Source organism: Oncorhynchus mykiss, chromosome 26, assembly GCF_057628025.1.
Source record: "Oncorhynchus mykiss isolate SJ-2025 chromosome 26, ASM5762802v1, whole genome shotgun sequence".
Lineage (NCBI taxonomy): Eukaryota > Metazoa > Chordata > Actinopteri > Salmoniformes > Salmonidae > Oncorhynchus > Oncorhynchus mykiss.
Genome location: NC_143047.1, coordinates 12052440 through 12078754, shown reverse-complemented (window position 1 = coordinate 12078754; position 26315 = coordinate 12052440). Strand labels below are relative to the sequence as shown.

Here is a 26315-nt window from a genome sequence, read left to right as displayed (position 1 = left end):
TGCTGTTGGCCAAGTTGTGATAATTGTCTAGCGAGCATCACGGCAGGAGGCCTAACACTATACATACAGTCAAAGGATGTGAGTCCCATATTATTGATATGCTCATGCAGAAGATTGTAGATTCAGTATTTCCCGACAAGTAAAACAATCTCTTGTAGAATATTGTTAAAGGGTAGGTAGCATAAACGTAACCTTAAAACCTGTTACGGGTGAAATTGCAGAGCGCAAAATTCAAAATAAATTATTTGAAATATTTAACTTTCTTAAAATCACAAGTGCAATACACCAAAATACAGCTTAACTTCTTGTTAATCCAGCCACTGTGTCAGATTTCAAAAAGGCTTTACGGCGAAGGCAAACCATGTGATTATCTGAGGACAGCACCCCATCATACAAACACATGACAATCATATTTCAACCCGCCAGGCGTGACACAAAACTCAGAAATAACTATATAATTCATGCCTGACCTTTGAAGATCTTCTTCTGTTATTACTCCAAAATATCCCATAAACATCACAAATGGTTCTTTTGTTCGATACATTTTGTCGTTATATCCCCAAAATGTCCATTTATTTGGCGCGTTTGATTCAGAAAAACACTGGTTCCAACTCGCCCAACATGACTACAAATGATCTAATAAATTACCTGTAAACTAGGTCCAAACATTTCAAACAACTTTCCTAATCCAACTTTAGGTATTTCAAAAGGTAAATAATCAATATATTTTAAGACGGAATAAACTGTGTTCAATAGCGGATAGAATGAAAGTGGAGCGAGCGCCCCAAACAAAACAGTACACTAGACTCGACACTAAGAAAGGAAAGGGCTACTTCATCATTACTCAAAAGAAAAACATCAACCAATTTCTAAAGATTGTTGACATCTAGTGGAAGCCATAGGAACTGCAACCAGATGCCTCAGAAATCTAGATTCCCGTAGAAAATCAATTGAAAACACAGTCAACACAACAATTGTTTTCCCTGGATGGTTTGCCCTCTGTGTTTCACCTGCCAAATAAGTTATCTTATACTCACAGACATAATTTTAACAGTTTTAGAAACTTTAGAGTGTTCTCTATCCAAATCTACCAATTATATGCATACATATCGCTTCTGGGCCTGAGTAGCAGGCAGTTTACTTTGGGCACGCTTTTCATCTGGACGTGAAAATAGTGCCCCCTAGCCCGAAGAGGATTTAACCGTAGTTGCTCCTGTTAGGCGCTCAGTAGAAGAGCATCTGCTTAATGACTTAAATGTCATTGTATGTTTGTCGGCAATTGTTCCCCTTGCTGTATGGGATTGTATCCTTGCTGAGCACTTCACATTGTACTGAACACCTCTATCTAGGACGAACTGCTCACGTCCTGGCATTTAGATGAATAGTGATTTCTGCTGTAAGCACTTCTCAAATGCGTATGTGGACAGGGAGAACCTAGAAAAATAGATATGTTCCTATTGCTAATTCAAAATGGTTTGATAATAGAACCCTAATGTCTTCTTCTCTAAAATGGTCTCTACGCAAAACACCTTTTTCCTCATCAAGATCTATAAAATAAAAAAAATCATTATCAAACGTTCATTGCCAAACGGCTGGTGCTAAATGCTAATAAAAAAAGTGTGCATAATCTCTCATCACAAAGCCGAATGCCGAAGAGATGCGTTCATTTATGTCTCTGAGTTTATGTTGACCCTTTCCCGTTGGCTGCATTGTGGCGGACAGGTGATTAGACAGAGGGGTTGCAAATGGTGGCAGCCTTCATAGGAATATTGAACGTCTGGGATAATGGCGTGACACACCCACACAGCACTGAGGCTGGGCTCTGACGGACGCCATGTCAATCACCTCCGCTGAGACAAACACAATGATGTCACACAGCTGGCCCTGCTAGGCAGCTGATGGAGAAGGCAGACAGCAGGCTCATTTTCCCCTCTTTCATTTGTTAGCATTATTGCAGAGGGAATGGCTATGAAACAGAAAGGACTTAATCTTATTACGCCTTTCATATGGGAGTGTTTATTTCTTTAATTAAACTTACTTTGTACCGAGTCTATTGGATTCTCATCTTTTATTATTTTGTGGTTTTGTTATTTATCTGTTATTTCCCATCATTCCCTGATACCACTTTTTGGGGAAAGGGTTTTTTCCCGATCAATCAATGCCATAGCGTATACTCACAAAAATACCCCCCCCCCCCATTGCCCTTACAAACCCACCCATACAAATGCAGAGCTAGATGACATCTCCTCTTCTATGTCAAGTATGTGGCAGGCTCCCAGCTCTCCCAAAAGGCAGGCAGTAGAGTGAAGGGTGTACAATAGGATTCAAATGAAGACTCCTCCACTCCCATGGGTGTAATCTCTCTTTGTTTATTCTGCCACAAGGTTATTTCCCTGTCTGTTTATGGGTGACATGGAGTGTGTTTGAAAGACGGAGACTCCCACAACATGTAATGCACCTCAATCAGTGGTGTACTGAATTCAAGGACATCAGGTTCTATACTAAGTGTTCAAGTGACGACACATAGCTATGGCTGTATAATGACCTGCATCCTTGACTATTCTCAGAGTGCTGTTCGCTCACAGTATGGAGATAAACACTACACTGTGAACATGGCTGAACGTATTTGTGTGTCTGTGCGTGTAGGCTACATCATCAGGTGGTCTAGAGATGTCTTTGTATGTGGACAATGGACAAGTCTGGAGATGAGCACAGTGATATCAGGGTATCACATAACCCTTTGAGTGTGTTGCTAAGGTGCAATGGCCTTGATGGTGAAGAGGAATAAAGAGAAGAGGAAAGCTCTAGGCTCTCTGGGCGGACACTTACCTAATAGAATATGATACGATTATATTGAACAAAGCATCGGTGTCAAACACTGTTCATTTCTCTGCCTACAGCCACTCCAGCGGTACAGATAGGCAAATGGGGACGCAGAGAAGGATGGCTGTCTGCTAGGCAGAGCTGAGATCGGGCTGGTATTCATTAAATCTCAGTACGTGGTGCATATTTTCATTATTCACACAAAGGTACGTGTCAGCTAATCACGGCAAAATCGCCCCGCGTTTAAAAAGCCAACAGACAGACTCCATCCATTACGTCGATTATGAATTAGCACCTCTCCACGATCTCTCAGCTCTGAAACGTCTAGTGCTGTCTTAATTAGGCAAACACTGGGCATCAATTCCTTCTACCAACGCTGTCTCCATACACCGCCCACTATACACACACACACACGCACACGCACACACACACACACACACACACACACACACACACACACACACAAAGGCACGTACGTACAAAACACACACACGTATCCACGCACACACGTGGTGAGCTCAGATTTGAAATGCTGTGTGGGGACATTTAATGAGACAGTCTCTCATGTTTTGTCCCTGTTTGACGATACATTACCGATCTTATATCTTCGCCTGTTTCAAGTGCAATATATATCACTGGGTGGCTTCTTGGAAAGCCTTCACTGTATAGAACAGTCAATGTACTAATGCAGTGTTCCATACAGCAATGCACACTGTACCAATGACTCACTAAGTCTCACTAAGTTTTCTAGACTGGAAATGTATCTAATTGAAAGGGACAGTACTGATGGGTGCTGACAAACATGATTTTTGGTTGCATATTTTGTAACATCTGAATATCTGAATATATACTGTACATCATTAACTGGTATCCAGAAATATCCATTCATATTGACTAGTAATCACAACACATGGTTACTTGCCTGGCATTCATATCCACATCATCAACAGAGTGGGTATTCATACTATGATATTATACTGTAGATGAGCAGTGGTTGTGGATAGGACCTATGGTTCAAGTATGGGTCAAATTAAAAATATGACTGACACTCAGATAAAGTTCATTGGTATTTGTTCCTGTTCACCTCTTCATTGTTTCACCCTTTCATTACCCTTTCATTACCCTTTCATTACTGCGTGTCCAAGAAGGCTGTCATGTTTGGGATACTGTCACTTTAAGATGAACTGCGAAGGACCCTCCCTCTCCCTCCCACCACCCCGGTTACAACCAATGAACATTGGGAAGAGTGACATGATCACGCTCACTTTCCATGGTTAATCCCTAGACTGGATTGGCCTCTCAAGCTGCTCAATGAGTCATTGGATTGCCATGAACCTACTGCACACACAGAGAGGAGAGCAAGAGAAAGAGAGGCTTTGAATACCAAAAGAAGAAGAGGGAGAGAAAGAGAAAGGGCAGAAAGAGAAAAGGGAGAAAAAAGGAAAGCTGAGAGGAAGGAGGAGGAAATGATTGACACCGAGGAAGGGGGGGAGGAGAGTGTCAGTGGGTGAGGGAAAAGGAGGAAGAATGAGAGGGAGGGAGGGGGGGGAGAGAGAGAAAAAGAGAGTGAAAGAAGAAATGGAGCCTGGAGCGTTGTCTGCTGAGGATGACAGGCAGTCACAGAGCTGAGCCCCCGCGCGGAAATAAGTGAGTTAGAACAGAGTTGCTGGCTCTGTAATAAAGCGTTTAATGGACAGACAGCCTCTCCTTACCTTCCTCGGGGTAACACTAAATCCCTCTTTATTGTAGTTTGCACAGATGTTAGTGAGTTATCCATTTCTCTAATCACACTGGATGCTGGCACATCTGTCTTGGTTTGAAAAACAACCCTTTCTTCCTCCCTCTCTCACTATTCACAAACATGGTGTCTTCCTCCCTTCTCTTCCTCGGTGGGAGAAGGCAGTGAGTCATCCGAGGGTCACTCTCACCAATACAAATTGAATTCAAAACAATATTGCGGGTTGATTGAGGCTTCATAAAATTGTTGTCCCCTCTGGTCAAGTTTCCTTGATGGCAGGGATAGTTTTGTTGGGTCTGGATGTGATATTGCCGAGCAGTATGACATAAAGACACACATTGTCCTCAGGCCTTCATCAAAGTAACACAATTCACTCCTGTAGAGCACAGACTTCGATGTCAGATTGTCATTTGAGCCCACAGAATTTCATAAACCCCGGCCACAACCTACACAAGCAAACACAATTAACTCATTGATACACAACAAAGCCAGGTTGTAAAGTAAATATGAATTACTGAGATCCATATAGACCTCAAGTACTGCCTGGAGGTAAGCCAAAGTAATCAAATTCTCAACAGAGAGATAAGAATGGGGGAAGACTGAACATAATTTCTGAAAAGGACAACAGTAGGTTGCCTCTGTCTTCTCAGAAACCGTTGAAAAACTTCTCCTCATATATAATAGAGTCTTGGCTCTTTTCTTTTAAATGTCTCAAGGGCTGTAGATGGTTTTGGTTTATTCTTACTTGTCTATTTTGTTTTTGTCTGTTTTTAGAGTCGTCTCTTGATCAGGCTGATGAGACAGGGCGTCACTGATGTTAAACATGTGATCAGGACTAACAGGGGGAGAGAGGGAAGAGAAATAGCGAGACTCGGCGAAAAGCAGACGCGTTGATTCTGGAACCATGACAAAAATGTGTCCGGCCTAATGATGTCAACTAGTCTTCTCACCGCCCCTCTGCCGAGTGTGGACGCCTGGGCGATTCTGCAGTCCTGTGATTCTCCCTGTCCAATCTGCTCCCACAGAGGCTCCACCTCTGCAGAACAGGGAAAGACAGAGACAGAGACACACTATTGTGTACTTTTAATCTCCTGATGTTTTTTTGCCTTTCAAAAAGAACACCCCCAGGTTTCAGCCCATCCCTTCTGTCAAGAAAAAAATAAACATAGCATACATGAAGAACGATTTCCATAAAAGAAAAATGGCAACAGCGAGTGAATTAAAAATACAAATAAAGGTTGTGCTGTCACTTTAAGCCGAACTAGGCGCTAAGGACTGGAAGTTGTAGAGGAGCGTCTGAAAGGTCATAGAAAGTTCAGCGTGAGGGATGAGTGATGGCCGTGGCGAGGGGGCTCTGTTGCCGGGCCTTGTTCTTTTCTGCGCGGCCTGTCGGCCCTCACAGCGGTAGCCTGCATCTTGATGGATTGGCAGCCAATGAAAGGAAATGTCTCCCCTCTCCTCTGCCGCTGGGGCTTCAGCTAAGGCTGCTAGGCCCTCTCCCTCCCTCTCCACAACCTCCACCCCCCTCTGGGCAGGAGCAGGGGAGGCGGGGGAGGCAAGGGGAAAACAGAGGGTAAAGGTTTAAGAGCAGGACATCCCATGACCAGGTCAACGATTGAGGACGCCCAGTGTGGTTTGTTCGGGGGCTCAGGGCTTGTTGTACCTGGCTGGACACAAAAGAGCCCTGAGCAGCAGGGGTGGGCTACTAAAATAAACATGAAAGGAGCAAGAGGGATGCGCCTCGGCCCTTTTGTTGCCTGGAAATGTAGGGCTCCCCCAGGGGGAGCGTCCGTGGTAAATGAGATGGTATGTCTCAGGCGCGCTTCCTGCTGAAATATTTTTGATAAATAAATCACAGGGTTCGACGCGTTAACCGCTTAGCGACCGGTGGTCTACTGAGATAATCGAAACAGTGCTTGCAGGGTTCTCTTCATTTTTTCTGTCGAGGGGTAGATCCAGGAAGAGCAGGGTAGTCATGTGACCCACTATTTTGAGTAACTGTTCCCCTAGATTATCTAGTTCACATAACAACAAATCCCTAGATATCCAGCAAAAACAAAACAGAGAATATGACGATCATAAATCAATATTAATAAAAGACGGTAAAACCCAAACAGAATATTCTTAGATCGTGATGTAGACTGAACCTGAATTTCAAACAGCTTTGATGTGCAACAATGGAACTTACTTTCAACTGAATCAAATAGAGACAGCATATTATGTTTCTTTGTCTACCCTCTAACCTCTGGTTTAGTCTTTCCTCTCACTGAGGAGCGTCATTCGGGGCCCTACACGTCTCCTGTGGTGTCTCTCCTGTGATGTTCAGAAAATGAGTACGGTGTGGTAGTTGGTTTTGTATTTCTGTTTGTGCAGGTCCCTTTAGACCTCTGTAATTGCCAGACATGATTGGGTAAGAAACAAGTGAACTGCGTATTACGGTTGTAGTGTAGTGATATCGGAGACTAGTTCTGCTATGAATGAAATTAGTGGTGATGTGTTTTCTTTGCTCCAGTAAATGTTGACCTGTCAAATGTCACATCCGGTCGGTGTATGATGGCAACAGTTCTGATCAGTAGCAGCGTGAGCCGGTGCATACAACAAACAGCAACAGCCAGGCCTGTATATCCCTATAAATAACTGCACTTCAGTCGTCATTACCGCTGTCTGCATTATTCATGTGCTGTGTGCTTGGAATCAGACCAGCACAGGAAGATTGCGGTGATGGAAGGTGTGTCTGATATTAAATGTATGTCTGTGGTCACAAGGCCTTAGTGTGTGTGTGTGTGTGTGTGTGTGTGTGTGTGTGTGTGTGTGTGTGTGTGTGTGTGTGTGTGTGTGTGTGTGTGTGTGTGTGTGAATATATGTGTGTGTGTGCATGAGTCTGGGTGTGCATGGATGAGGGGACAGGGGTGGGGGAGGGAGGGAGGGATAGGGGGAGAGTGAGGGAGATGATTATGCCCATCTGTGGCGTATGCCAGGTGTGCATCCCCCCCTCCATCGCTCCCTCCATCCCTGCACGATTGTGATGCTCTGCTCACCGTCCCCCCATCACACTCCATCAGTGCACTCCAGCTGGCAGGAAACGCAGCAGCCACCGTTCTAACTGGTACCAAGGGGCACTGGAGCATCTCCTCACAGCATACCACAGCTTAACTGTTCCAGCATTTCCTCACAGCATACGGACACTGAAATGCTAGTGTTTCTTTCTATACAGTCAAGACCCTCCCAGGCGCCATAGTGTTCAACACATCGGCTTCTCAACAGTTTTTACCCCCAAGGCATAAGACTCCTGAACAGGTAACCAAATGGTTACCCGGACTATTTGCATTGTGTGCCCCCTCCCCCAACCCCTCTTTTACACTGCTGCTACTCTTTGTTTATCTTATATGCATAGTCACTTTAACTATACATTCATGTACATACTACCTCAATTGGCCCGACCAACCTGTGCTCCCGCACATTGGCTAACCGGGCTATCTGCATTGTTTCCCACCACCCGCCAACCCCTCTTTTTACGCTTCTGCCACTCTCTGTCCATCATATATGCATAGTCACTTTAACCATATCTACATGTACATACTACATCAATAAGCCTGACTAACAGGTGTCTATATATAGCCTTGCTACTGTTATTTCAAATGTATTTTTACTGTTGTTGTATTTCTTTACTTACCTACACACACACACATACACACACACACACACACACACACACACACACACACACACACACACACACACACACACACACACACACACACACACACACCTTTTTTTTCTCGCACCATTGGTTAGAGCCTGTAAGTAAGCATTTCACTGTATTTCACTTTATTCGGTGCACGTGACAAATAAACTTGGATTTGATTTGATTCAATTTGATCCAAGAGTCATATTGAGGTGAGCAGGCTTCCCACAGCCACCATGTACCTCACAGCTGATCTGCTGGTAGTGCACCGAGCAGGTACAGGATCAAAGTGACCTATTTTCACATTCCGTAAGGAAAGCGCCTGGCTATCATCGCAGGTACTTAACATAAATTGCCCCAGTATAATAGCCAAGTCTATAATTGAAAAATATAAACTATGATAAGCCGCCCCAGATAGGGGAACCAGCTAACCAAATAAAAAATATATATTTGTTCAGGTTTACTCTGAATCATTATATGTAGAATCCCCTTTACTGAGAGCTATCACTGGGCTCTCTGCTAGTGGCTGTGACACTTGGAGTGACCCTTTAGTATTTCTGAGGAGAGAGGAAATTCAAGGCTTTCCTGGTGGCAGTTAATGCACCTTGCCCTGGAAACGTACAGTGGGACGTCCCCAGGTGTATGGTTCTATTTGCCCATTCCAGGCCAAACCTTTGTTCTTGGACACCATGATAAAAGACTGGTCCTGGACCACAGGGAAAGGAGATTAGTTTTAGAGGTCATCCCACAGTCACAGACACTTTTTCATGACGTCACTTGTGTTTGGTGATGCCCCCCCCACGTGGCTTAGCTACAACATGGCACAAATAAAGACCTACAATCACACAAACACACACACCTTGCAGCCGCCTCCACATCGAGAGGACGAGGCTCTTAAAACAAGCGGCGACGGGCTGATTGATCCCACAGTGAAAATGGGCAATATTCCCTCCGCATCGATATCAATAAACCTCTCAGGCTTGAGGCTTCGCAGGCCTCTTTTTGTTTCTCTTCCGAAGAGAGAAGAAAAAAAAAATCTATAGACAATTGATGATGTCTGGAAGAAGGGCTCTATTGGAGTATATCAAACCAGGCTTTCGGAGGGGGAAAGTTTGCCGTGTAAATTAGACTGTTTGCTCCAAGTTCAGTGATAAAGAGAACAGCATAAAAAGTCATTTTTTTTAACGATGGTCAGGGAGGACCTAGTGACAGCCCAGAGAACACCCTTCGTTTTCGAGGCTGGTGACGCCATGTGATTATTACCATTTTCATTTGCTGTCCCGTTACATGGACAAGCGGAAATGAGAGGGGGATATGCCAAATGAAATACAACAATCAGTGACCCTGAAAAATGTCTGACGTTTCTTTCTTTCTTTTCATTAACAGAAAGACGCCCCTCCCCACCCACCCCTTCTCTCTGTCTCTCTCTCTCTCTTGCTTGTCAGCTGATAGAAGAGTCTATCTGACTCTTTACATGAAATAAGGTCAATCACTGATATAATGAGCAGGGTAATTTATCCCCAGAGAGAGGGGCTTTGGGCTCTCATCAAATTAGCCAACCCTTTCTACGGATTTACTCTACTGCTCCCCGCCCCTTTCTGACCCCACCCCTCTCCTCCCCAAAACATACCTCCAGCCCTACCATTGCACCACAACAATACAACACCCTGACATACTGTAGAACCCCCCCCCCCCCCCCCCCTCCAGGCCAATCTTAACCCAGCCTACATTTACAAATTGGGTAGGGAGTGTATGGTTGTCTACATACACGCTAAACAATACAAAGGTTTATACAGTGGCTGAAATACATCCTTTTTCTTCAATTTCTCTTCTCCTTCTTTTCCTTTAAGCCATCCCCAGGATTATTATTTAAATACCAATCAAAACTACTGTCTAATAGTAGTCTGGGCTCCTAATTATGCATTGCTTTTGTTTCCTAGGCATGCATTTCAAAGACACATCAAACACGTTGTGTTATGTAAAGAGTAGAGCAACCAAAACATGCAGACCTACTTGAGACCCCCAAAATCAACGTGTCGTTTTGGCACGATAATCAGAATACGGGAGGAGAATAGATTGTGAAACAGAGAATCAAAAAGCAGAACAATAATGATACACGTGTATGAGTCTGGCACATATTATTATTTCCTGTTTTGGCCACCTTACGATTGATACTGTTTTTTTCTGCGCCTAGATGTTATTTATGTACAGTGTGTAGCATCTATACAGTAGACACCGTTCACGAGTCAGTCTCAAGCCTACATCCTATAGACAGAGCGGAAGTACAGGAGTTTTAATGGAAACGATGTCCTGTATGAGTTAAATCAGAGGCAGGCTAATAAAAACAACCACATCCCTACTCTGACACGTCTGCACATGGGAACAAGGACTCTGCTTTATGCAGGAGGACAGGTAAAAAAAAAGACAAATACAAGCCAAACACTTACCATAATTGGACCTGGCTCCTCCATATACTGAGTCTATTTCTTATATCGAAAACAGCTAATTGGACTTTACGGTTATTTAAACCACTAGTGAACTCTTGGGAAACGCGGTGCCGTCAAACTCAAGCCCACAGTGCCGAGTTGTGTTTTGGTGGCTTGGGACTATCCGACAGGTAACATTGAAGATGATGACAAAAATGAGAACTAAATTGGGAGCTCCAAAGCGGCGCGGTGACATGCTCATGCATGGACAGGTGTGGTGGCGTCTCTCGTCGCTGTTTCAATGGACTTTGAACGCGACCGTCACTGTAATTCTCACTGCCTATCTCTTCTGGTTAGCATAAAATGTTGACGTTTTTTGTGAGAAGAGAAACGGATCTGGTTAAAATGAGGGATGAACTGTTTTCTGTTTTCGTTTTTTACTATACAAATTATACCCCCCCCCCACCCCTCCCCCACACCCCCACCACCACAGGCATACAACACTATTGCACCTTCACTCAGTCCCCTCTTTTCTCAATCGTCTCTACCACATGACCCTTCATACAGTACCCTCTTCAGTTCGAACACAGCACCCTCTCTAAATACAGTCATATACCATTCTATATACTATGGCAACTTTCCCCATCTCTGCCTTCCTCCCCAAGCCTTCAGCATGATTCCATCAGCACAGCCTCTAATCCACTTACTTAATGAAATACATAATTAACATATTATAATTGCAGTAAAGATGGTTTTGACAGAAATAATTTCCCGTATCTAATACCATGGTAATTTAATCTGTTCCCCACTCTCTGACACGACCCCTCATGATTAGGTTTCGGCCGTTCATTTTTGGTATGTCCGTCTCTGTCTGTGTGCCTTTTTTCCTCTGCGCTGTCTGTTTTGTCATTGTTAGTGTTCTCCATTGTTCTCGGGTTGTGATTGATTGACAGGGCCTCAGAGGAACGGTATGTGGCAGAGCTCTGAGAGTCACGTGACACAGCAGATGGCTGAGGAGAGATTCAGAGTGTGCTCTCTCCATGTGTGGTCCCGCTCTTCCTCTGCAGACATATTTACCCGAGCACTACCTCTGCAGGGAGGTAGGGGTGATGGGGAGAGAGAGAGAGGAACAGAAAGAGAGGGAGGGGTGAGGGTTCTCTGAATTGGGACTGATGAACTGCACTGTACAACACCTCATTTGCACTGCACATGTCCGGTGTACAAACATGTTGATAAGATAAATACATCCATTCATCTGGCTGATCTAGTCCCAGGCCTTTGAGGAGGCCAGAGTCGTCAAATAAAGTGCATATGTAGGTCTCCTACAACAGTGAACTAAGATGAGCCTCGAGATGCATTACAGCACAGATACTGTAGACTAACAATGACTGATTATTGCAGTAACAACCTGCCAGCTCGAGGGGATGTCCGTAATGTGATTTATTTGGACTGCCATCTATCCTGACCAATAGACAACTGACCCTGCTATGCCCCCCCCCCCCCCCCCAGGTCACTGAGAGTTCAGGAGGCAGAGAACAGACATTAGGTAACAAATACATGCACAAATGACTAATATAGATGATTATTGTTCCTCTGTATTAAACCTTCTGCTACTGTAGTTAAGTAGATATTTGATTTAAATGAAGCTGGGACTGACATATTGCACACAGAGGGGGGGGGGGGGGCAGGCTGTGCATAGACTCACCCAATACACTGCATCCTCCAGGACCCCAAAACAGACACCAAAAGATATTAAGAGAAAGTGAGACAGTGTGTGTGTGTGTGTGTGTGTGTGTGTGTGTGTGTGTGTGTGTGTGTGTGTGTGTGTGTGAGCGAGAGGCAAAGAGGGAGAAGGTGTAGTGAGATGGAGGGAGAGAGAGATGGAGAGAGGGTGTAGTGAGTAATGAGCACTGTGCTCCCAGAACAATCACTGGCTCCAGAATGCTGTGTGTTTTCACCTGATGTATCGTCTCTGTTGTGGGAGGGCTTGTAATAAGACCATTTGGGCCTCTCATTTGTGAGCATTAGAGGCAAATATCTTACAGTGCCCTTAAAAGTGCCTGGAGGGATAAAAAAAAAAAAAAAACAACAGCAATTCTACTGCTCATTTGTACAGAGTGACGTGAGGGAAAGTCACAGTCACCCCACTCTGATTAGACTTTAAAGAGTAGAATCACCTCACTGCTCCTCTCAGGACTCATGGTCTGGCCCCGGACTCTAGGCTACCCTGATGTTTTAACAGGCTGCCTCTGTTTTACTGTAAGACTGATATGTTAAATAGTGTGCTATCTGAATGCTTTGTCAAGCTGTTTACCTAGTCTGGCCATAAATGAATGGCATATGGATTGGTCAAATACAATGTCATGACAAAAATGTTGAATGAAAACTATAGATACATGTGGATCGTGCAGAAACATCCCTGGTTATGTTGCTTGTTATAGCTTATCTTTATTTTGTGTAAGCTTGACTGATACTATACTTTGACATTATCATGGAGTCTCCTGACAACACAAAAGTAAACCAAATAGCAGATGCATAGATGATGCAAATCAGACGTCTTGTGTTTGCTGTGCAAAAAAATGCAAATATGAGGCCCAAAGAGTGAGCTAATGTTTAACGTTTCAGAGAAGAAATGGGCACTTTAGCAGAGATCTCTGCAGGGAAAATCTGTTCTCTCCAAAACATAACAACGTAATCAGCCGTGTGCCTCTCCTCAGGATAGAGAGAGATTCACATTCACTTTACTGAAAAAAGGGCCAATTTCATGGAAAAATAATCTGTCATGGTGTTGAAAGATTATTCTTATGGCTGAGAAAAGGGGTATTATTATCAACAACAAACGCATCTTTATAAACGCACACATGCTTACACACACACGCGCGCGCACACACACACACACACTCCCATCAGGGTCATTCAGCGGTAGTTTAATTCTGCCTGTTCCTTAACTCCCCTGCAGAGGACTGAGAAGGAAGGTGTGTGTGTCTGTGCGTGCATGTGTGCTTATGCGTGTGTGTGTGTGTGTGTGTCTGTGTGCCTGGAAGGGGGGTTAAGGGAGGGGGATAAGGACTCTGTGAGTGGCAAGTGTACATGAATACCACCACATCAACTGCCAATATGTTAGGAAGCCTTGGTAACAGCCTGCAGTCTCCGGGGAGCGCTGCAGCACTTCAGCTGAGTATCAGACGGAGAGGAAAACAATTTCTGGTGCCAATAATATAGCGCAGATGAAAAATGTTTTAATATTTGCAGCTGCTTTATGGCAGGCGCAGTGACAGTGATGGAGTCAATGTCAGCTTTTTCCCTTTAAATGTCATGCTCTGTCTCTGCTCTCTCTGTCTCTCTGTCGGTGTGTCTGTGTGTGTGTGTGTGTGCGTGTGTGTGTGTGTATGGTGTGCATTTGTGTGAGTGTATACGCATGATTGTGTGTCAGAACATATATGGTTTTGTGAGTCTTTGGCATGTATTGATGTGTGTGTCTGTGTGTGTGTGTATGTGTGTATGTGTCTGAAGCAGTTGAGTGATCAGACTGCTCCTCGTCATTGATCACCATTTTTCTGACTAATGGGAGGCATGCTTGATGCCCAAATCTGAGAGTAGACTGCCTCTCCCTCCCTGTGTGTGTAATGAAACATTTGGCCCTAAACCGCCCCTCATTGTCGCCTCTGCTCCATTTTTCCTTCCTCGTCTTTCTTTCTCTCTCTGTCTCTTTTCTCTTCTTCTCCATAAAGATACTGCTCTCAGCTGTCAAATAAAACTCCCCAACCCCGGCAGCCATCATTAAGATAATCATTTGCTGCTTTTTCCATTGGACTCATATTTGATAATTTTTTATATGCAGCGAGACGGAAATGATAAATTATATAGCATTGACTGCTTCTCTGAAATAAAACATGTTGCTATATTCCCCGAATCAGCACAATGTTAACAAATAGCACTGCTCTACTACTACAACTACTACAACTAAACTCAGCAAAAAAAGGAATGTCCTCTCACTGTCAACTGCGTGTTTTTCAGCAAACTTAACATGTGTAAATATTTGATTCAAGATTCAACAACTGAGACACAAACTGAACCAGTTCCACAGACATGTGACAAACAGAAATTGAATAATGTGTCCCTGAACAAAGGGGGGGTCAAAATCAAAAGTAACAGTCAGTATCTGGTGTGGCCACCAGCTGCATTTAAGTACTGCAGTGCATCTCCTCCTCGTGCACTGCACCAGATTTGCCAGTTCTTGCTGTGAGATGTTACCCCACTCTTCCACCAAGGCACCTGCAAGTTCCCAGACATTTCTGGGGGGGAATGGTCCTAGCCCTCACCCTCCGATCGAAAAGGTCCCAGATGTGCTACATGGGATTGAGATCTGGGCTCTTTGCTGGCCATGGCAGAACACTGACATTCCTATCTTGCAGTAAATCGCGCACAGAATGAGCAGTATGGCTGGTGGCATTGTCATGCTGGAGGGTCATGTCAGGATGAGCCTGCAGGAAGAGTGCCACACGAGGGAGGAGGGTGTCTTCCCTGTAACGCACAGCGTTGAGATTGCCTGCAATGACAACAAGCTCAGTCCGATGATGCTGTGACACCGCCCCAGACCATGACAGACCCTCCACCTCCAAATTGATCGCTCATTCCTTCGACAATAAACGCGAATCCAACCATCACCCCTGGTGAGACAAAACCTTGACTCGTCAGTGAAGAGCACTTTTTGCCAGTCCTGTCTGGTCCAGCGACGGTGGGTTTGTGCCCATAGGCGATGTTGTTGCCAGTGATGTCTGGTGAGTACCTGCCTTTACAACAGGCTATTGCGTACAGTCTGAGCACTGATGGAGCGATTGTGCATTTCTGGTGTAACTCGGGCAGTTGTTACCATCCTGTACCTGTCCCTCAGGTGTGATGTTCAGATGTGCCGATCCTGTGCAGGTGTTGTTACACGTGGTCTGCCACTGCGAGGACAATCTGCTGTCCGTCCTGTCTCCCTGTAGCGCTGTCTCAGGCATCTCACAGTAAGGACATTGCAATTTATTGCCCTGGCCACATCTGCAGTCCTCATGTCTCCTTGGAGCATGCCTAAGGCACGTTCACGCAGATGAGCAGGGACACTGGGCATCTTTCTTTTGGTGTTTTTCAGAGTCAGTAGAAAGGCCTCTTCAGTGTCCTAAGTTTTCATAACTGTGACCTTAATTGCTTACCGTCTGTAAGGTGTTAGTGTCTTCATGACCGTTCCACAGGTGCATGTTCATTAATTGTTTATGGTTCATTGAACAAGCATGAGCAACAGTGTTTAAACCCTTTACAATGACGATCTGTGTAGTTATTTGGATTTTTACAAAATATCTTTGGAATAATACATGGTCCTGAAAAAGGGACGTTTCTTTTTTGCTGAGTTTACTGCTACTACTACTACTACTGCTACATCTACCACAACTACTAATTTATCCTTGATGGCAAATTAGTAGAAGTCCTGATATTCGTTATTGTCCCTTAGACCAAACTCTATAAGCATATGTACTTCATTACTTGTTTGTTCATAAAGGCCTCTAGGGGTCATCTTTAGTGTTTAGTATTGTAAGATGACCCCGCCCAGTTCTCTCTGACACAGACTTGCACCCACTTAGGAAGTCAAAGGGTATATCAGCTGCCATTGTCAACCACTCTGTGGCTCTACCTCCTGATACTAACCCCATGCACACTAGAAACAGGCATGAACTCACACTCACACATTACGGTATATGAAGGGAGACCCGTAGGTGCAGATATCTCCAGGCTATGGCAGGTACATTGTTGAGAGGCTGATAGGAAGTCAGACATTCAATTAGAGTAATCACACAGGACACTAGGGGCAGTGTTGACAAGCGTGATAACAAAAACATCACTAACCTTTCTCACAACAAAGCTGAACAACGCTCAATCGACATTAGGTATGTGCAGCCATGCTGTTTTTTATATAGCCTACTGTATGTGTGTGTATGCGTGCGTTTGAGTGTGTGTGTGTGGTGGTGGGAAAGGGATGGGATGTAATAGCACAAGCCCACATGGGTGGCCTAAGGATGAGAAACTGTCTGTGTCTTTCATTGACAGAGATTCAGGGGACTGTATCATTAAACATAATAGCCCTGCAGTACCCATACAGTATGTACCAGTCCTGCTCTACAGAGCTATACGTTCATACGGAGGACAAGCAGTTTGAATCCAGAGCCGCACACAGCAGAGCAGGAACAGGGGGAAGGCTAGGAAGGGGGATTGTGTTGGTTATTTGCTACCCCTGCTGAGTAGCGGATGGGGGGATTTATGTGCGTAATCCAGTCCCTGGCTTCACGGACCAGCTTGGACATCTCACCTATAATCCCATCTTGTCGCCCATCCAAAGACTCCCGCAGGAGGTGTGAGAGACCCAACAGCGATGGCTGCAGTGGCTCAGTCAGTGAGGTCATTAAAAATCATTTCCACCCCAATATCCCCCCAGTTAGTTGTTTTGTTTACTTCGAAGGTTGGATCTGCCTTCCTTACTTTGAGATCCTGCCACTCTATTTATCTTGCTTGGGACAGAGCATTGAGACCGTTCCATCAGTGTTTAGATAGACGTTGACGTGCTCTCAAGAGTGGTACCACAAAAGGAGTGGCATAACAAAACAGGAGCAACTGAAGGATCTGACATTCTAAAATGTATTCTCCCGTCTTCCTCTATCTTAGCTTCAGAGTCTGCACCACTACACAACTGGGTCTAATTAAACCGCTTAATCAGTTAACGACTTTAGCGAACACAGTTAAAGGGGAATAAAACAGGTAGGAGTAATAGCAGAAGGCGAGATGGAAATGCTGAGGAGACTGTTTGGAGCCTCTCCTGTGTAAAATAAAACCAGGAAGAGACCATTAAAAGTGAACAGAGGTTAGTGATGTGCTTGTTTCCATTCTGTTGCTGAGGAGTTAGCCAATCATGTTCTTCGTATAGATTGAAAACGGAACATCTTCACAAAGTGGCAAATTAAAGCCTCTCTGTTGACAAACACAAAACAGAAAGCAAGTAGTACAGTGCCTTCGGAAAGTATTCAGACCCCTTCCCTTTTCCACATTTTGTTACATTAAAAGTCTTAATCTAAACGTGATTAAATAAAACATGTCCTCATCAATCTACACACAATATCCGATGATGATGAAGTGAAAACAGGTTTTTAGAATTCTAATTTATAAAAATATATTTTTTAAATACCTTATTTACATAAGTATTCAGACACTTTGCAATGAGACACGAAATTGAGCTCAGGTGCATCCTGTTTCCGTTGATCATCATTCTACAACTTGATTGGAGTCCACCTGTGGTAAATTAAATTGATTGGACATGATTTGGAAAGGAACCCACCTGTTTATATAAGGTCCCACAGTTGACAATGCATGTCAGAGCATGAGATCAAAGGAATTGTCTGTAGAGCTCCGAGACAAGATTGTGTCGAGGCACAGATCTGGGGAAGGGTACCAAACACACAGTGGCCTCCATCATTCTTAAATGGAAGAAGTTTGGAACCACCAAGACTCTTCTTAGAGCTGGACGTACGGCCAAACTGAGCAATCAGGGGAGAAGGGCCTTGGCCAGGGAGGTGAGAAAGAAACGGTCACTCTGACAGAGTTCCAGAGTTACTAGAGTTCCAGAGTTACTATGTGGAAATGAGAGAACCATCCAGAAGGACAACCATGTCTGCAGCACTCCACCAATCAGACCTTTATGGTAGAGTGGCCAGACAGAAGCCACTCCTTAGTTAAAGGCACATGACAGCCTGCTTGGAGTTTGCCAAAAGGTACCTAAAGGACTCTCAGACCATGAGAAACAAGATTCTCTGGTCTGATGAAACCAAGATTAAACTCTTTGGCCACAATGCCAAGCATCACATCTGGAGAAATCCTGGCACCATCCCTACGGTGAAGCATGGTGGTGGCAGTATCATGCTGTGGGGGTATTTTTCAGCGGCAGGGACTGGGAGACTAATCAGGATCGAGGGAAAGATGAATGGAGCAAAGTACAGAGAGATCCTTGATGAAAACCTGCTCCAGAGCACTCAGGACCTCAGGTTGGGGTAAAAATTCACCTTCCAACAGAACAACGACCCTAAGCACATAGACAAGACAACGCAGTAGTGGCTTCGGTACAAGTCTCTGGATGTCCTTGAGTGGCCCAGCCAGAGCCCGGAATCCGATCTAACATCTCTGTAGAGAATAGAAAATAGCTGTGGAGCGACGCTCCCCATCCAACCTGAAAGAGCTTCAGAGGACCTGCAGAGAAGAATGGGAGAAACTCCCCAAGTACAGTGGGGCAAAAAAGTATTTAGTCAGCCACCAATTGTGCAAATTCTCCCACTTAAAAAGATGAGAGAGGCCTGTAATTTTCATCATAGGTACACTTCAACTATGACAGACAAAATGAGAAAAAAAATCCAGAAAATCACATTGTAGGATTTTTTATGAATTTATTAGCAAATTATGGTGGAAAATAAGTGTTTGGTCAATAACAAAAGTTTATCTCAATACTTTGTTATATACCCTTTGTTGGCAATGACAGAGGTCAAACGTTTTCTGTAAGTCTTCACAAGGTTTTCACACACTTTTGCTGGTATTTTGGCCCATTCCTCCATGCAGATCTCCTCTAGAGCAGTGATGTTTTGGGGCTGTTGCTGGGCAACACAGACTTTCAACTCCCTCCAAAGATTTTCTATGGGGTTGAGATCTGGAGACTGGCTAGGCCACTCCAGGACTTTGAAATGATTCTTACGAAGCCACTCCTTCGTTGCCCAGGCGGTGTGTTTGGGATCATTGTCATGCTGAAAGACCCAGCCACATTTCATCTTCAGTGCCCTTGCTGATGGAAGGAGGTTTTCACTCAAAATCTCACGATACATGGCCCCATTCATTCTTTCCTTTACACGGATCAGTCGTCCTGGTCCCTTTGCAGAAAAACAGCCCCAAAGCATGATGTTTCCACCCCCATGCTTCACAGTAGGTATGGTGTTCTTTGGATACAAGTCAGCATTCTTTGTCCTCCAAACACGACGAGTTGAGTTCTTACCAAAAGGTTCTATTTTGGTTTAATCTGACCATATGACATTCTCCCAATCTTCTTCTGGATCATCCAAATGCTCCCTAGCAAACTTCAGACGGGCCTGGACATGTACTGGCTTAAGCAGGGGGACACGTCTGGCACTGCAGGATTTGAGTCCCTGGCGACGTAGTGTGTTACTGATGGTAGGCTTTGTTACTTTGGTCCCAGCTCTCTGCAGGTTATTCACTAGGTCCCCCCGTGTGGTTCTGGGATTTTTTTCTCACCGTTCTTGTGATCATTTTGACCCCACGGGTGAGATCTTGCGTGGAGCCCCAGATCGAGGGAGATTATCAGTGGTCTTGTATGTCTTCCATTTCCTAATAATTGCTCCCACAGTTGATTTCTTCAAACCAAGCTGCTTACCTATTGCAGATTCAGTCTTCCCAGCCTTGTGCAGGTCTACAATTTTGTTTCTGGTGTCCTTTGACAGCTCTTTGGTCTTGGCCATAGTAGAGTTTGGAGTGTGACTGTTTGAGGTTGTGGACAGGTGTCTTTTATACTGATAACAAGTTCAAACAGGTGCCATTAATACAGGTAACGAGTGGAGGACAGAGAAGCCTCTTAAAGAAGAAGTTATAGGTCTGTGAGAGCCAGAAATGTTGCTTGTTTGTAGGTGACCAAATACTTATTTTCCACCATAATTTGCAAATAAATTCACAAAAAATCCTACAATGTGATTTTCAGGATTTTTTTTCAAATTTTGTCTGTCATAGTTGAAGTGTACCTATGATAAAAATTACAGGCCTCTCTCATCTTTTTAAGTGGAAGAACTTGCACAATTGGTGGCTGACTAAAAACTTTTTTGCCCCACTGTACATGTGTGCCAAGCTTGTAGCATCAAACTCAAGAAGCATCAAGGCTGTAATCGCTGCCAACGGTGCTTTAACAAAGTACTGAGTAAAGGGTCTGAATACATGTAAATGTAATATTTCAGTGTTTGTATTTTTAATACAGTTCCCAAAAATGTAAAAAACAGTTTTTTCTTTGTCTTTATGGGGTGTTGTGTGTAGTTTGAATAGGGGGAAAAAACTATTTAATACATTTTTGAATAAGGCTGTTAAAGTTTCAAAGGGTCTGAATACTTTCTGAATGTATATTGGAGTGACTGGTGCAATAATGTCCCTCAGTATTTTCTGTCTTGAGAATAGATTTTGAGACACTATTTATACACTTGAACACTCCAAGTGAAATCAAATCACGCTAGAATTGATGCAAATTCGCAGTCTCTGAAACATAGGAATAACAATCACGACGAAACAAGCGTAATGCATGATGGGAGGGGACAGGTTTGGAAAAGTCCAGCCTTCAGATGTCAAGGCAACACACTGTAACGGTTAACGGTCTTCAGCTTAGTTGTTTTGGCTGTGAAAAAAAGCAGTGTTTTTTTCTCGTTCTAGGTATGAGTAGCTTAAGCCAGAGGCTTTGTGAGACATAAAAACAGGCCAGCGTTACAGCCCCAGCAGGGTAATCTCCTCGTATCTGCCGAGGACAATTCAGCTCCACGCCTTGGGGTGCCTCTCCGCTCCCTGTCTTTGGCTGCATCCCAAAACGAATCAGGCTCATCAGCTGGACACCGTATGGGAGAGAGAGGGGAGGGCCGCAACACTCACAGAGGACGAGAGGGAAAGAGAGAAAGAAAGAGGGAGGGAGGAAGAGAGAGAAATGAGAGGGAGATGAGGGATATAGAGCGAAAGATACAAAGGGGGAGGAGTGGGAGAGAATGTGAAAGTGATACGGAGACAGAGGGCCCAAAGCAGTCATCATCTGGTGGCTTCCAAGAGGGAGGAGAGTGTGACTGCCACAGGGATTTGTGTGTTTGTAAGACACACTGACATCACAAGGTTGTCTGTAAAAGAGACACATACACGCAACTTTGTACGCAGACCCAAACACAAACACGAACAGCACAATCACAGTCTCAGTCCCTTGGAGAGACAGTTAAAAAGCGTTAGAGTCCCGAGCCAAAGTCCATCAGCCAAACATCAGCAGCTCTATCCTTCAGGGGCCTGGCAAGACATTCAGCATTTTGAGCTGTGCTTGATTGTTAGCAGTTGGGTTGTGCTTGTTCTTTTGATGCAGTGTGAATTTATCTGTTCAACACTGGGGGTTACAAACAGAGGACGTGTTTTTGATGATTGAACACAAACCAGAGGGGGTTTAGTTGTCAAACTAACTAAGCGCCATGTTTTGCTGTTGAAACAGTCTATTTTGTGTTGTGCAGTCTTCGCTGACCTCACATAAGACACAGTCTAATCAAAATAGGCTGGATCTTCAACATTAACATCGATGGACAGCAATAAGCATGTAATGGTGGGTGTTTGCCTGTGTGTGTGCTTGTCCACGGTCTGCTGTTATATTTGCCTTTGTATGCCGTGTATGTGTTGTGTGTTGCAAACGCTGAGGGGGACTGAGTGTTTTCTGACGCCTGTCTGGATCAGACTGCCTGGCTGGGGAATGAAGGTGTCATCAGCCCAGGCCTCAGCACCACAGCCCGTCAGCAGGCTGGACCTGTACAGCGTGATGCGCTGACAGCTGGCTTAAGGCTGTCTCAGGCCTGCCCAACGAGAGAGCGAGAGAAACACCGGAACAGCATTGCCCTGTGCCACATAACACCCACCCTCACAGATATCACAGTGGGTGCAAACTTTATATTCACTCAAGCAACTTTAATAGACTTGCAGAGAGATATCCACTGCTCTACTCTATGGCAGATGTGACTGAGTGGAAAAGTACAACAGAAATGGTCACAGGTCCAAAATGAACAACCCAGATGTGACAGTAATAGTCTTGGATCTCTATCCTTTCAGGTTTTGATTAACATGTCTTTTTTATTAGGATTACATACAAATGATTATACAAACAGTTGATCTTGTAAATACATCCTTCCAGTCTGTGTGCCCGTGGGTTTCAGTATAAACTGGTGTTAGGAGGAATCGCACCACTCCCAGCATTCGCGCACACTTCCTTCCGCTGTATCATGTTCATTTTCTGGGTGGCAATAAATATTAGAATAAACTGAAGTGGGGCTTGGCTGGCTAGGGCTTCTGTTTGCTGTCTGCTCTGGTTGCCACGGCAGCTGAGTGACAGACCAGCCGAGGGGGGTTGGATGGGAGGGGTGACGGGGTGAAAAAACGAGGGCCTCTTTTTTTCATCATTCATTTATTTTCTTTTTTTTTTTCATCAAGTAAATTTAGCCGGGGGAAGGATGAACATCACAGAGAAGCAAGCCCCACTGTGATTGTTGATGCATGTCAATAAATCAGATTTTTAATTATCGGACACATGACTAGAAGCCGTGACAGCATCCCCCATCCCATTCCTTAGCAGCCCTCAGTTCATTGGAGAGCATTCTGTCAGCTCAACTCTGAAACAGAACAGCGCTCTGAGACTAGAACCAACGCCGTGTTAATAACAACAGCCCTGTAAAAATATATACACATCAAAATGTAACTGCTGCGGTGTCAGCTGCATGAGCACATAGCAGACATGGGAAGTGAACAAGCTTTTACTAATTCTGCTCACAGAACACAGACAAGCTTCAGTGTTTGTTTGACTGTTGCAAAGCTGGTTGGGTGCACAACCAATGTAAGACGTTAGACAGGATGGGTGGAGCCAGCGAGGAAGCTTGTCTATCCCACTCTCCCATACGAACAGAACAGGTTTGGGTTTAGAGACCTCACACCCAAGTCAAAAGCAGGGAGGTCGAACTTCAATTGATGTAAGATGCACGTACACACATTTTATGTTAGCCATAAAAGGATAATAACTTATTTCAATGCAGTTGAGTCAGATGTATTATGGAAAAAGTAACCCTCAAAACAAGACTAAACGTTTGTGCATTGAACTGAGTCCAGGAATCTGTCAAAGCACCCATATGTTAGTGTTTTTTGGTCTGTTTTAAAAGCCCTCCCCTTTGAATCCACTTTCATCTAGGCTCTAAGCATCCACATATTTGCCCTGTTTCCCTAATGGAGGGTAAGTGTGAAGCTATGTCTTTATTTTGGGCGTGGGTAACGGCACCCAAGGGAGAGTCCTGCACCAGCTTACCACTAAACTCAAACACAGACAACAGCGTGTAAAGGTGAAGTTAAGTCTACACAACTTTGTTGTCTTTTTTCTGCCGTTTAGTAAAAGTAAGAGAGACTTTGCACTTTGATAAGAAGTAGCTTATGAAACAATAACGCTCCCGTCAGGAAGCAGCTCAATCATTCTTAGAAAGAAGCCAATGTTTAGAAAATAAACAGGTTTGACTTAAAATGATAATTTTATCGAGACGGATAATTTCATAACAAGATCATTTCCTATACTGTAATGGACAGTTGACAGTAGTGAATAGTCTTTACATTACAGTTGCATCACATTTCACAAACTGAACTAGGGACCTAGAACATCATTTGCAGTTACTTAGCATTGCCATGTAGCCTGAGGTATTGTGATATCAATTAAGACCTTGGTTGTTTAGCAGATATCAAGTGTCCTTTTAAGAATGGCATAATAGGATTTATGATTCCTGTCTGTTTCCGATTGTAGAAATGAAACACTTGGTCCACTAATGGGAAAGAATATCTCTTCTATCTTCCACAGTGCTTAGATAAACACCAGATTAACTTCTTCTTTTTTCTTCCTCAGACTCCTAACGGCACACTGTTCTTGCACTCGATCACCCTGTGAAGATTTACTAGTGCCCACTGATGACATGTGTCTGTGCCTGTTCTCTTTCTCTCCCCCCTACTCCGCCTCCCATCCCGTCCCGTCCCACCACACGGTGAACTCCCCCTCCCTGTTTTTCCCCTCTCAGCTACAGGAAGAGAGATCTACAGGCCAGGTGATTTACGAGTGCTTTGCTCACTAATCACTGAGGACAATGGGAATAGTACTGAGCAGTGGTTCTGGCCTGAGATCAGTGAAACTATCATAAAGCATTACAACAACAATGACGCTATTTGAAGTGAACTTGTGTAACTCAGCTTATTGAAGATGGCAATATCAAAGGTGTTATCAATTTTTTTTGTAAATATGGCATCATTACTATAACACTATTTTAATAAGGCACTGCGTTGTTTTATACAACAACATCACTGTAGAGGGAGACACATTTCAATTTGATTACTAATTAAGAATACAAATTCAGCTGAGGGCTTCACTCATGTGATTTCAAAGGCTCAATAACTATGGCGCGATCCGTGTGTGTTCAAAAGAGACTCGTGCCTATCAAGGCTGTAACATGTGAGTGATTTTGATCCAAAAAAAAACATGTTTTTAGCTCGATTTGGAAGACAGCCAGCTCTTACAGATGAGAGGGGGAGAAACAAAGAACAAGAGAGAACATAAGATGTGCTGTATGTCTCAATTCTCTGGTACATTTCATAAATGTACCAGAGAAATGTGCCAAGATCCAGCCAGGGAGGTATTACTTTGAGTCAGGCTTTATATTCGTTCTGCCTGCCGTTCGTAAATGTGAAGGGACACGTGAGAAAGAGCTAATTTTGCACAATTGACTGGCTAACCTTTTTGGATCAGTGGAATTATGGCCTGGTTAATCAGCCATGATTAGCATTTACTGAGGCCTGTGGAAGTGGGCTCCTAGTGCCGCTTTATTTATTTATATATTGGAGTTTTCTTTTCCTGGTTTGTAATACATTAAACTGCCAGTCTTGTCATGCTGACGGGGTCACCACCGCTATTCATTAACGACTTGGGAAAATGAGTAGATGTCTGCCCCCCGTTCTCGTTTTCTCTCTCTCTCTCTCTCTCTCTCTCTCTCTCTCTCGCTCTCTGTGTCAGTGTCTGCAAGATTCCACAGTTCTCTGGCCCTGTAATTGTGGCGGGTGGCCCATGGTGGCAGTGCTGTGCTCTCTCTCAGGAGTTTTGCAGTGGTGGAAATATGGATGTCGGGAGAGAATGTGGCAGATGGCTGACAAGGCATTTTTACCCATAACGCCCCAGTAAAACTTTAACTCCCAAGATTTAGTGCTAGCGCTCTGCACTTAGCAAGCTGCAGCCGCGGGCATGTTTTTTCAAAAGTCCCAAACTGATGGTTCTGCAAGCTGCACATGAACATGCTTTATTGATTGCGTTGTTAAAAGATTCAAAGGGTCAGTATCATTTAGCAAAAGACAGTTTTAGAGGACAAATAAAAGCTAAACATTGCTCAAACGTTGCGGCTGGCATCATTGATTTTTTTAAGGGAAAACACACTACAATTATTAATTGTGTCATAATATTGACTGATGAGGATTTTGAACAATAATTTAGAAATGGCAAGGTTTCTACGCAACTACAACAATTATGGTGTCTAATTCACTCTGGAAATGTCTCTCAGAGGACCAGGACAAGGTAATATTTCTCTCTGAGGCTATGCAGATTAGTAACAGTCCATTTTTCATTTTTAATGACCACGCAATAGTGGTGTCTGCTAGAAGTTGTGGTGCAGGGTTTGGTAAGAAAATGTTATTTGGTAGGCTATGTCAAGAACTCTGAAAGATGTCTTCAATAACCATCTATATGGGGAAGTTAAAATGAACTACTTCACAAGGGCATGCAAATAGTTGC

At 44.0% G+C, this 26315-nt stretch overlaps 1 long non-coding RNA gene across 1 annotated transcript; it reads left to right on the top strand.

Moving 5' to 3' along the window:
* Nucleotides 1-4334: 4334 nt before the first annotated feature.
* Nucleotides 4335-5725, top strand: LOC149971373 (uncharacterized). The gene is made up of 2 exons (XR_016492230.1): nucleotides 4335-4470; nucleotides 5336-5725. It is a non-coding gene; the product is annotated as an uncharacterized LOC149971373 (long non-coding RNA).
* The last annotated feature ends 20590 nt before the right edge of the window (nucleotides 5726-26315 follow it).